The sequence below is a fragment of the Lepidochelys kempii genome, chromosome 6 (assembly GCF_965140265.1).
Source record: "Lepidochelys kempii isolate rLepKem1 chromosome 6, rLepKem1.hap2, whole genome shotgun sequence".
NCBI lineage: Eukaryota > Metazoa > Chordata > Testudines > Cheloniidae > Lepidochelys > Lepidochelys kempii.
In genome coordinates this window covers 53,561,609-53,575,124 of record NC_133261.1, presented here as the reverse complement: position 1 = coordinate 53,575,124, position 13,516 = coordinate 53,561,609, and the positions used below count along the sequence as shown (strand labels likewise).

General features: G+C 45.2%; 1 protein-coding gene across 1 annotated transcript in view; it reads right to left on the bottom strand.

Annotated features, from left to right (window-relative positions):
• PRR5L (proline rich 5 like) overlaps window positions 1-8,096 on the bottom strand; it is an 86,637-nt gene extending 78,541 nt beyond the window's left edge. Inside the window, exon 1 of the mRNA XM_073347995.1 lies at window positions 6,541-8,096. The gene's annotated coding sequence lies outside the window, so the exon portion shown is untranslated. The remainder of the gene's footprint in view (window positions 1-6,540) is intronic.
• Window positions 8,097-13,516: the final 5,420 nt, after the last annotated feature.

Genomic DNA, 13,516 nt, shown 5'->3' with positions numbered 1-13,516 from the left:
CCTGGGTCCACTTTTCTCTCAGAAGTGGAAAAGATGATTGGGCCATTTGTGAATTAAGGACAAGTTCATGGCACTTGGATACCAAACTGACAGGAGCAGGGCTGGCCCTAGACCAAATGATCTCTCTCTCTCTCACACACACACACCCCATTTGTTAAAACTTTTAATTACCTTAATTTTTATTGCATTTGTAGCCCATTTCACAACTTCAATGCACGAAATGCATGCTAGGATCTGTAAATCTGTAATTATTCATGCCATATATAAGCAAATAAAAAATTTTGTTTCCTCTAAGCTTATAGAAACTTTTTAATTTTAAGAATAACTGAAATGTATTAACATCAAGAAATTGAACTGTGCACCAACATTGGGTGGACCCAGTATTAAATAGCGTTAGAGTAGATGACAGCCTTAGAATGTTAACCCTAGTCTTTTAGTTAAAAAGGTCGTTTTTGTTGCCTTTGCCCTTCCAAACTGAAGCATAGCATCAGAGACTGGCCAATGGCATTTTCAAGTGATAAAATAGTGAGTATCACTTACCAGCCTCACAGTCAGATTTGTACCATTGTCTATAAAGATCCGACGAAATGAGCTGTAGCTCACGAAAGCTTATGCTCAAATAAATTTGTTAGTCCCTAAGGTGCCACAAGTCCTCCTGTTCTTTTTGTGAATACAGACTAACACGGCTGCTACTCTGAAACCTATAAGGATCTTGCATCTGATGGTGAAAACAGGAAGCATGTCCTTTGCAGTACTCTGAAGAGGATACTGAATCTAAAGAAGATGATGCTGCATCTGACACAACCGATTGAAGGAATGGCAACGACAAGGCATGAAGAAAGCTACTGGATTCAGTGCAAGGATCCAATATGAAACAATACCTCCTCCCACCCCACTGTCCTGCTGGTAATAGCTTATCTAAAGTGAGTGAATTTGTGTGGAGGGGTGGAGGGTGAGAAAACCTGGATTTGTGCTGGAAATGGCCCAACCTGATGATCACTTTAGATAAGCTATTACCAGCAGGACAGTGGGGTGGGAGGAGGTATTGTTTCATATTCTCTGTGTATATATAAAGTCTGCTGCAGTTTCCACGGTATGCATCCGATGAAGTGAGCTGTAGCTCACGAAAGCTCATGCTCAAATAAATTGGTTAGTCTCTAAGGTGCCACAAGTACTCCTTTTCTTTTTGCGAATACAGACTAACACGGCTGTTACTCTGAAACCTGTCATTCATTTCAGTTCATCCTTATATCTCACTGACTGACTGGTGATGCACTGCCACTTAAATACCCACAAGGGCACGGCTGACCACATTCTAGGAGGTTCAAGGAAAATGTAGTTCTCAGAAAGTCTGGAAGTTTTCACGAGATTCTACAAAGGCCCAGAACATTCTAGGAGATTAGTGAAAAATGGATCCACATACAAAATACCTGAAACATTTTACTTCAAATATTCTATGTTCCCTTTTGTTGCTAACAATAAAAAGAGCACCCCAATCCTGGCACCCCCCAAGCCCAGCACCCCAGGGGGTCATCTGGGTCAGCTGTCCCTAAATCCAGCCCTGGACAGGAGCTGCTCCATGTAGACATGCTTCTTTCAAGGCTGGGTTGCCATAGCTCCACTCCACACCAGACTGTAGAGCAAGAGCACAGAGACCCGTACCTTGTTCTAAGTGTGACTGCACCTACACAGGCCTTCTGTCCTCACTCTATGAGTGGCCCACCCCCATACACACACTGTCTCTTACCCACACTGTCCCATAAAAATGACATGTAGCATCCAAACTCTTCCCAGTGCCTCTTCATCAGTGGCTGATAATTGTTTACAGCGGCTCATAAAGCACTTATACCCAGGCCAGGCCCTAACACGATGATGTAAAGCAGAGGTTCTCAAACTGGGGTGGGGGAAGAGACACAGAATGTATTCTGGGGAGACATGAGAAGCTTTAGGAGGGGGAAAAAAAAAAACGTGCAGTGCACATTTTACCCATAGCAATGAATAACTGGCAGTGCTGATTCATCCAGACATATCAAGTCCTCAGATGGTACTGTGCATTTTGACAGATTTCTGTTTAGCTCGCAGAGCATTATACAAAAGTCGTTGCCATCTGTACATTAATCCGTTTGCTACGACACAGTATGCACATTTAATTTGGAAGCATTGACCACAATTGCAGTTTTGCTTTTGCTCTTATTACAATGGATCGTTGGCTCTGTTTGAACCAATGCCTTACCGTTTTTAATATTTAGTGAGAGTTGCAGCTTGATTTTTCTTTAACTGGAATATGAACGTGTATGGCAGGGGGGCATAAACTACAGACACAAAGAAAGGGGTGCGATCAAATAAGTTTGAGAACCACTGAAAAAGTGCCATCCCATCCTCTTTTCTTGTATCTTGCATATTTGGAAATGACACTATGGAGTTCTTGCCCTTTTGCACTTGATTTTTTTCTTTTTAATTTTTTTTCTTAATTTATCTTTTTAATTAATTCAGGGCTGATTAAAGGAGGCTCAAGAAAAGGCACACTCAACAGCTGTGCAGCCTTCCCCACTGTGTGCCCACCAATGTGCCTCGACCCAGACACAGAGGGATCACCTCTATGAGCAAGAGGGTTGTTTAGGATCCAGCCAAGGCGATGCTGCTCCACAGAGACTGCCAAGAGCCTACTGCAGCGGGGTGGTTTTTTGTGATGTAGACACCAGTCAACTAGCGACTGTACTGTGGCTTGTTAACTCGTTTCATGGATCAGCTCTCAGATGGCAAAAACTTTTGGTCACTACGTTTTGTCCATTCCTTTTAAAACGATATGAACCAATCAAGTGGTTTTGGATACAATATGAGACGAGTCTCCAGGGGAGCGGAACAAGTGACTCACTGGGAGCGGGATGACTCTGATAAGTGAATGAATGTCAAAGCACACTGGGTGTTATACAGAGTTCTTTAGAGAAGCCCCATCATTTAGGAACAGCTCTTAAGATACCTTCCCTTACTCACTCCATGCCTCACAGTGGTCATTTGCATTTCCCTTCACAAGTCTGCACAGGCCTTTCTGACCATGCAACGGCTGCTATGCTTTTGTGTGTGAAATGGATCTCTGTGTTCCTGAAATGCAAGCATATTGAACATGGTTATTTTGCCATTGGGGGTAGATTGCCATCATCTGGAACCCAAGACTTATTCATTGAAATTAGAAGAAGAAACCACTGGTCTTTGTTTAATGCTATTTTCAGGGCCCGTTGAGGCTGGCAAGGTGGTGAGGATATAGTGCACAGGCATGGTCGCCTCCCGAGCTGAGAAGCATGAAAACTTTGGTTTAGTCTGAGACAATAACAAATCGTGTGTCATACTGGAAATGATCACCGTGCCTCTGACGGATTTCTGTTCAGCGAGGAATGGGAGACAGCCATGAGCCTATCTGGGCTTCACACCACCAGCAGGGTGACTAGCAGACGCTCGTTTCCCACTCTAAGCAAGTTTCCCATTGTGTTATCTCCTTGCACAAGCAGCACAGCTTGCATCCCACCTTGACAAATTTGCCTTGCCTCGCAGAAATAATTAGGTCTTCTTTACCGGGAGGAAGCACAATAAAATGTGACCAGCTATCTGAAATTACCACCCCAACACTAGGATAAAGCATCCACTAGGTAAGTCAGAAACACAACTCCTGCTCCTTAGCTTAGGCGCTGCCTAAATTATGGTTGCTAACACCCGGTCAACTGCACCAGATTTAGCAGCATAGAAATTCTTGCCGATTAGCTAGCAGTGCCATTACTCCTTTCTGTCTTTCTGTAGTCACTTACAGCCTAACATGCACATACAGAACTGAGCACTGTGACTCAGGCACTCACATCTGTAAATCGGGCCCAAAGGGGCTCTGTGATTGCTACAGACATCCATAGCCACTGTACTTTTTGAAACTAAAAAGGAATTATGGTTGTACTTTCTCTAGTCTGCTCTTCAATGGTTTTCAGAACTCTCAACTCTTCCTCACCAGGGAGTGACTAGGATGAGAGAGAGGAAAACCTCAGCAGCTTAAGGCTTGTCTAACTGGGAAAACTGACCAGAGGAACTATAGCAATAATATTATACCACTATAGCTACACCAGTACAACTGCCCCCACGTGCACACATGAGAGTTTTTTTTCAGTATAGCTCATGTCACACTGGAAACAATTTAAACTGTACCAAAAAAGTAACTTTTATTCCAGAGCAGTGTGTCCACACAGGGAGTTACCGTTGTACCGCTACAGTGGTATAATTACACTGGTACAGTTCTGCTGGGCAATTTCCCCGTGTACACAAACCCTTTCTTGCAGAAGCTTTGAGAAAATAACCCACAGCGTTCTGAGGGAACGGATCCTAGGAGCTTGAATCCAAAGACATTCAGTATAATATACAACATGTTGCAAATTAAAGACCATATAATGATACATAAGCACAAAGGGGACAAAGTTAAGGTAAGGTGAGAGTTCATTCTCAGCTAAGTGTTTCCTGATAATTGTTGCATTCGCATAGGGGATTTTGGGTTGGATTTTGTGTTTGTTTGTTTTATGGAATTTCTTTGGTTTGGAGCAAAATGGAGAAGGAGGGAGGGAAATAATACTCAAAGAAACCACAAGATTAAAGTGGGTTGGGGAAGGAGTTACAGTGTGTGTACATATATATGGGGATTGGGAGGGCGTGCAGCATTTTAATGTACATATGTGTGAGGGGCCCTTGCACACCATATCCCCTTTATTAAAAAATCCTTACAAGCAACTGAAAATAGGGGAAAGCCCAGCACTTCCATCTCAGCCACTATGCTTCTTATCATTAAATATGTATAGTACGGGACTGGTCACAGCGGGACTGAGATCACAGTGCAGACATAGGAAAGAGAAAACCCTTGCCCTGAAGGGCTTTCAGTCTAAAGATGCAACCAGACCAAGGGTAGAAGACGAGGCTACAACATACAAACAAATGAATATGGTGAGGAATTAGTACAGCTTTAGTTAGCTACCTGTATCGGATTTTTTATAAAGGGAAAGAGGTAGGGAGGATGGATAGTAGGAAAAAGGAAAAGAGGAACAGGCACCACTTGTCACTTCCCTACCTGTTATCAGCAGGTTGGGTTCTGTAGGCATCATGGCAAAATGGACTCTTAAGGAGGGATTAATTGCTATTTAATTGTATGTGCTTTCTGAGCTGCGTATGTATAAGGGCTGGCCACATCAGCACTTTCTACTTACTGTGCAGGCCAGGTGAAATATTTTCAGATGTCTGTCCCTGTTATTTCTCTATCCTTGTTCTTTAAAACTTTGCAAAGTGAAGCCACCTTGCTGAGGGAAACTGTCATTCACAGGTTGGCACTGCAAAGCTCAGCCAATTTGGAGTTATCTGCATGGTGTCAAAAAGAGTCAGATTTTTTTTTTCCTTTTCCTTTTTTAAGTGGGGGAGAAGGGGAAAGGGCCTGGTCCCAAGCTGGTGTAAATCGTTGCAACTCCATTTACATCATTGAGCACAAAAGCCAGTGGAGCTACACTGATTTACACCAGCTCTGGATCTGGCCCACCATGTCTCTTCCCTGTACAGTAATTCCTCACTTAAAGTCATCCCGGTCAATGGTGTTTCGTTGTTACGTTGCTGATCAATTAGAGAACATGCTCGTTTAAAGTTGCTCAGTGCTCCCTTATAACGTTGTTTGGCAGTCGCCTGCTTTATCCACTGCTTGCAGGAAGAGCAGCCCGTTGGAGCTAGCTGATGGGGGCTTGGAATCGGGGTGGGCCAGCAGCCCCCCATCAGCTCCCCTAAGTTCCCGGTGCCGCCCTGCAGGCTTATCAATTGCGGGGCAGTTCAGCTGTCCCTCCCCCCACAGACATGTGCTGCTCCTGCTCTCTGCCTTGGAGCTGCTCCCCAGAGCCTCCAGCTTGTTGTGCAAAGGGAGGGGGGGAAGAAGGGGACTAATGTCAGGGTGTCCCCCTGCTCCTGCCCCCTGCTTATCCCATCTCCATAGAGCCAGGGGGACGGGACACGAGAGGGCTCAGGATGGAGGGAGCTTGCTGGCAGCAGCTGCTGTCTCCCCTTGCTGATCTACTTAAAAAAGGCAATGTACTACTGCATACTTACAGGGGCAATGCACGTCCATCTCTCTCATACACGGTGTGTGCCTCTCTCTGCCATGCTGTCTCCCCTCCCTCCATTCATGCTGCCTTGTAGAGTGTGAGGCTACATTACCAACAATATGTTATGAGGGCTCAGCCGAGTGCTAGCAGTAAGGCATTCCTGAGAAATATCCCACCCACTTCCACCCTCTGACTTCACCACCTCCACCAAGCGTCACAATCATCATTGCTGTGTACAGTATTAAATTGTTTGTTTAAAACTTATACTGTGTGTATATATATTATAGACTTTTGTCCGGTGAAAAAAAATTTCTCTGGAATCTAACCCTCCCTATTTACATTAATTCTTATGGGGAAATTAGATTTGCTTAACACCGTTTCACTTAAAGTCACATTTTTCAGGAACATAACTACAATGTTAAGCGAGGAGTTACTGTACCTCATACTCACACTTGTATCTCAAAAACAATTGAAAAGATCTTCCTCAAACTTTTCTTTCAGAAACACAAACACAAATCACAGAGGCAAGCATGGCAAATTCCAGCCCCAAAGGAGAATCTTTGAGAAAGGCAGGAGCAAGTGAAAATGGGACTTTGAACAAAAACAAACAAAATTTCAAGTTAACCACAGCTTTTTCTACTGGTGAAAGTGCCTATATATAGTTGTTCAGACAAGGAATGAAATTCTATAATATACATATTATTTTGTTCTTCCCTGAGCCTGGCAACAAGCAGGAAGAGGGAACTCAGATTATCAGATGATCCTAGGAAGAGGAGGAATGTCATAGCTGTTGCTGCATTTATTACCATTACAATAAGCCGCCATTGTTTACTGTATACAGAAGGACTGGCAGGCAAGGAGATGCTCAGTCTGGATAAATAAACAGAAAAGGCCAGCGTCCAAGTTTGAATGAACAATAGCCCCGGGGAGAATGCAAGCCACCTCTTTGACTGGACTTCCCTCCAGGAAACCAAGTCGTAATAAAGTCCTCCTGTATCCTGTCCCCTAGTCTAGGGGCACTGACTCAGTTCCAGCTTATCATACAGATCATATTTCCAGAAGTAGCTGAATACAGGCCGAAGAAAGCCCTAGCAAATGTTCAGGAGAGAACTATCCAGCACTGGCAGGGAGCAGAGCTGGCCTTAGTGTTTTGGGAGGACCTGTGAAACACTTTTTCTCCACCTCCATTCCCCTCAAACATAACTGACTCCTTTCTTTTATCCTCTGACTGCCCCCCAAAGTCCAGCCTGAAGAATTTGCTCCTCTGGCTCCTGTGCAGGAGACGCAGAGCAGGGGCTGCTTATATTGGAGTCTATTCCTATTAGCCAAGATTTGGGAAGTGTTTTGCAAGGGACTGTTGCCCAAATAGGTGGAATTCTACGTCCTCATCTGCAGGAGGGTTTATATATATTTTGCTAAATTTAGGACTTATAATGCTTTCCATTAACTTTTATAACCTCTCTGTGAGATAGGGATTATTGTCACTATTGTACTGGTGGGCAAACCAAGGCAGAAAGGTTAAGGTCTATGTTTTACAAGGTGTCCTCTGATTTTCAGTGGCCTTAGATTTTGGATGCTCAATCTGAGATGCTTGAGTTCTGATTGTCAGAATGCTTGCAGTTCCTGCTGACTGCAAACTAGATTTCTGGGTGTGCAATGCTTCTGAAAATGAGGCACATGTTGGACACCCAAAAACGGAGGCACCCACTTTTTAAAAATGTAGCTTTAAGTGAGTTGACCAAGAGGACAGGGAAAGTCAATGTCCAAGCCAAGGTCAGAACTCCCAGTTTCGCTGAGTCTCTCCCGGAATCAGGCTCTATCTCCCAGAGGCTACTGAAGCAAAACCAGGAGATTTTAGTCACTAAATGTCTGGCAGCGCAGCGGGGTTAAGGCAGGCCCCTTGCCTACCCTGGCTCCACGCCGCTCCCGGAAGCGGCTGGCACGTCCCTATGGCCCCTGGGGGTGGGGGTAGAGGGTCTCTGCACGCTGCCCCCGCCCTGAATGCTGACTCCGCAGCTCCCATTGGCCAGGAACTGTGGCCGATGGGAGCTGCGGTGGAGGTGCCTGTGGGCAGGGGCAGCATGCAAAGACCCCTTGTCCCTCCCGCCTAGGAGCTGCTGCCAGAGGGATGTGCTGGTGGCTTTCCGGAGCCTCCCTAGGAAAGCGCCACCCAGCCAGAACTTGCACCCCTCCTCCTGGACTCCAACCCACTGCCCCAGCCCAGAGCCTGCACCCCACACCCAAACTCCCTCCCAGAACCCTCACCCAACATCCCCTCGGACTAGGGCCGGATTAACTCTCCTGTGGGCCTGGGACAATTAGATTTTGTGGGGCCCCTGGGGTTTTGGAGTGGGGGAGTGGGGCAGAGGGTTGGGATGTGGGAGGGGGTGCAGTTCCAGCTGGGGGGAGTGGGCTCTGGGATGGGGCCAGGGATAGGACAGGGGGTTAGGGTGCAGCAGGAGGTTTGGGGAGCAGGTTCTGGGAGGGAGTTTGGGTGCGGAAGGGGGCTCCATGTTGGGATAGGGTATTGGGGTGTGGGATGGGGTGCAGGCTCCGGCGAGGAGGCGCTTATCTCGGGCAGCTCCTGGTCAGCGGCGCAGCAGGGCTAAGGCAGGATCTGCTCCCCGAGGTGGCTAGGATGTCCGGCCCCTAGGCAGAGGGCCAGGCCGCTCTGCATGGTGCCCACAAACACCACCCCCACAGCTCCCATTGGCTGCAGTACCCGGCCAATCGGCGCTGCGGAGCCTGCGCTGGGGGTGAGGGCAGCACGCAGAGATTCCCTGAAAGTCCCTGGCCTAGGGGCTGCAGGGGCACACCGTGAAGTCGGCACTCAAGGCTCCAACCAGTGCGGGGGCGCCAAGGGACCAGTGTCCTGCGGGCTCCCCTTAGCCCGAGGCCCTGGGTTGCAGCCCCTAAAGCCCTGCATTAATCCAGCCCTCCCTCCTGCACCCCAACCCCATGACCTAGCCTGGTGAAAGTAAGTGAGGGTGGGGGGGAGTAAGCAACGGAGGGAGGGGGGATGGAGTGAACAGGGGGTGAGGCCTCGGAGAAAGGGCAGGGCAAGGGTGTTTGGGTTTGTGCGATTAGACAGTTGGCAACCCTAGTCAGAACACAGGAATCCCTTGTTCTCAGTCCCATGTCTAGTCCAGTAGCACATGCTGCAGCTGCCTTGGAAATCAGGATGGATGAAAGTTCTGTATGCCTTCATATCTTGTCCATATGCTACTGTAAAAAGAAACACATATAAGCATATTTATATTTGAAACTGTTTAGTTCACCATATTTATTATTATATGGGGACATGCACATTTGAAATCTATCTCTTTCAAGAAATAAGATGTACATACAGTCTTGTGGCAAAAAGAAGTGGCTATATTCTCACCTCCCTTAGTAGAAGTTGGAAATACACTATCCTTATTTTTACATTTCCTGTTCCAGGAAGGAAGGAATTTTTTTTAATTACAGACATTGCCTTCCAAAGTTGAATGAAACCAGAATTTCTGCTGATCCTTAAGGAATTATCTGAACTTCTGCTTTGGGTGGGGGGAAAGTGTCCTTTCATCAGTTGGTAAAAATGCCGCATATTTCTCTGTGCTTCACTAACAAACCACTTCCTCCATATACTGTTAATGTAACCTGTTAATGTAAACAAAGACCTTCCATTGACCAGCATGTCAAATGCTTATTTGTTCCTTTTGAAGTGCCATACAGGGAAAATATTAAAGTCAGGGTTCTCAAAGGTATTTAGGCTCCTAAGTTCCATTTTAAATCAATGGGAGGTAGGCACTTAAATACCTTTGAAGATCTGGGTCAATCTCACCAGCAACTTTCTCACTGCAGCCATTATTTCTCTCTAGGGGACTGTTTTTTGTGGTTTTTTTTTTTTTCAAATTATTTTAAGTAGGGGTTTTGAATCATCTGTTTCTCAATGAAATGTTACAAACGGGGTCTTGACTGCTTAAAGATCCTGTGACACCTTTGGTACAAATAGGGATTAAATGCTAAATTCTCCTTAGACAAGAGATTCTTCTTTGCTTCTTATCCAAAACTATTATATAGTAACTCTGTGTGCTTGTTAATCAGCTGATATGTTCCACTTTAGAAGTGGCTACATTTCAGTGATGGGTGAAGTGTTTATAAGTATATTTTATTAAATGCTTGGGGATCCCACATGATAAAAGGTATTTCAGTAATAGGTTTTCTTCACTGATATCACTTTAAATCGACCATATGTTTAGAGCAGTAATATGTCACACATCTGGGGTGCTGTATTAAAATGATTTAAATAAAAATCACAACTTGCCTTTGAGGTAAAGTATTGTCCCCATTTTATAGAGGGGAAAACTGAGGCAACAAGGGTACTGGCCTGCTTTTCAGAGTTTGATAGGAGCTGGATGTACTCAACTACTCTTAAAATCAGGCAATCAGTGATTTGTCCAAGATCAAACTATGGCAATACAAGTTTTAGAATTTTGGAGCTTCTGACAGTCAGTCCCAGGCTCAACCCACTGCTAGACAATACTACTTCCCTATATATTACAACTACAAAGCTATCAAGTGTAGATAGATGGCATGATGAAAACATGTATACCTGGGATCCCAACAACCTGGATCTGCAGTTTCGACTCAGCCTTAAGGTTTCTGTCGTTAGGCATTTCTCCTGCAGGACAAAAGTACTTGCACCTAAACACCTATCTGATGTAGGCTGTGTCCAAAGATACCGGAATAAACTCTGCCCACTGTAGTCAGTGACACAGAACTGATTTAACACAACAAATCTAGGTTCTTATTCATTGGAGGGTGAATGTTATGTTGTTAGGACTTGGGAAATACAATGAAGCCCATGCTGCAACACTGTGATGTTTGTATCATGGTATGATGAAGTTACATCACAACATTATATCACTTCATACTAACTCAACATCACCACATGATGCAGGCTGGGATGCTCCTTCGCAGCACTGCATCAAGAGATGCAGGATAAATTTGAGACTCCTCTAAGACAGACTCAAGATAATAAGGATAGTCTTGGATGTTTTGGAATGAGGATGAGGGATGGCTCTACCCAACTAGAAGATTCAAGCATGGTTGTAATAAAATGTATCAGGGGAATGGGAGATATGTTTGGGGGAGTATGGAGGGTAAACAACAACTGTAATTTTGGGGATGTGGAGACAATTTTTAGGTCTAACAATGCCGTTTTTAAGGCTGTGCCACTCCTCAGTATGCCTTCAATTCAAGCCCTGGTACCATGAGGCGTGATTCCTGTTGCTGAATGAGGATTTGTGCCTGCAGTCAATGTACAATATTCCCATTGTGAGATCTAGGGATGACGTCAACTTGTTTGACTGATGTACCAGCCAGCCAGAGAAAAAAAACACAAACAGACCGGTGCCTAGGTGCTCTCCTTGGCATATCAAAGGATCAGACTGAAAGATCAAGATATGGCTGCATTCCTGAGGCACCTCCATTAAATGCTGAATCTCCCAGAAGAATTTTTTGTCACGTGTTCCTTTCTGCACAGTAAGTCTGACTGGAAAAGACTGTAAACAATGGTGCCTGCAGATGTATGGTGTGTATTATTGGCAGGGGCACCAATTGTGGGACAGGCCACCCAGATGGGGGGCAAAAGAGGGAGTTTGCCATGGGTTCCCTGTTTGAGAGGGCCCCAAACCAAGTGATATTGTGACCCAATTCACCAGCTCACAACGCCGTTCACTGAAATTTGGCCCGGTGGCCCCTCTGTCATGCGACTCCACGCACCAGGGTGCAATTTCCGGAGCAGGGAGCAAGGCCCAGCCCCTCAGGACAAGAGCCAAACTGCCACTGCAGGGTGAGTGTGGTGCAGTTGTGTGTACCATGAGGAAATTTTCAGCATGCTCCTGACAGCAAATGCTCACAAGCTATTCTGAGGGCAACCTGGCCTGTGATCATTTTAACCCATCCAACCCCAATGTGATCAATGACACAGCTAATTTTAATCTAAGAACTATGGCTACTTAATAATTTAAGGGTGAGTGTTATGCCTTTGAAAGTGAGATACTGATGCTACTGAACAGAGCCACAAACGCTGCTGCTGGCAGTGCCCCGTTATGTCAGACCTGGGCTCCAGGTTCTTCTACCACTGTATTTCACTCCTCACCTGCAGGAGAATCCACTTCTATTAGAGTTCTTCCTCCCCCCACCCCTCTGCCCATTACTCCACATCCCATTCTTGAGCCTCAGTATGTGCAGCTGTTACAGTTTGGGGCTCCACACAGCTCAGAAAATGCACCTCGGTCTTGACTTGCAGCCTCCCTGGCTATCCCCATTCTATTCTTCACCTGAGTCAAGATTTCTAGTTGTGCTGCTTAACATGGGGGAGTAGTAAAATGGACAACTGAGGCTACCAGGCACTATACTGTAATGAAACATTTAATTCGCAGCCTAAGCCAGGTACAAACCTGTTTACTGAAAGCATGGTCTTGAGTTTAAAGTGCAGGCCTCGGAGACAGAAGACCTCAGTATTATTCCCAGGTCTGCCACCAACTTGCTGTGTGACCTTGGGAGAGCCAAATAATTTCAAACTGTACCTCAAAAAGAAAAGGAGTACTTGTGGCACCTTAGAGACTAACCAATTTATTAGAGCATAAGCTTTCGTGAGCTACAGCTCACTTGTAGCTCACGAAAGCTTATGCTCTAATAAATTGGTTAGTCTCTAAGGTGCCACAAGTACTCCTTTTCTTTTTGCGAATACAGACTAACACGGCTGTTACTCTGAAAACTGTACCTCAGTTTCCCCATCTGCCTAATAATGCCCATACCATGGGAGTTTTCTGAGGGCTAATGCACATTCTAAAGTCCTTATCTTGTCATGCTCCACTCTGACCTTTCCAAAGCAAAGAGCACTGAGTGCCTGACACATCATGACACCAACCCTGCTATTTTAGCTGTTTATGGGACATTCTGTTCCAGTACTTCCTGCAGAGAAGCATTCACTGTAAACCCTAATCTAAATGTGCCTGCTTAATGTACTGCTAATGCATGCAAAACTTTTGCCAAAGAAAATCTAATATCAGGGCCACAATGTGTTCAGAATAAACTCATTACATTTACATCCAAATCACTGTTTAGGGAATGGGGACCATGATGGATAATGAATTCGTGCACCATGGTTATGGGTACCCCTTCTGGAGAAAACAGTGTGGTAAAAAAATGTTGTTGAATAGGATTCATTTTACTATGTAATGGACTATGCAGGTTGGGGATGAAGAGTCCATCTATGCATCTTGTGTAGTCCACTTGAACACTTCCTTTAAGAGAGAGAGACTTATTTAATCTAGTATCATATTTCACACTTGTTCTGTTGGTAGATGGCCAGCAGAGACTTAGATGGATTAAATCTGTTTGTTGCTTAATGTTTCAAGGAAACGTGG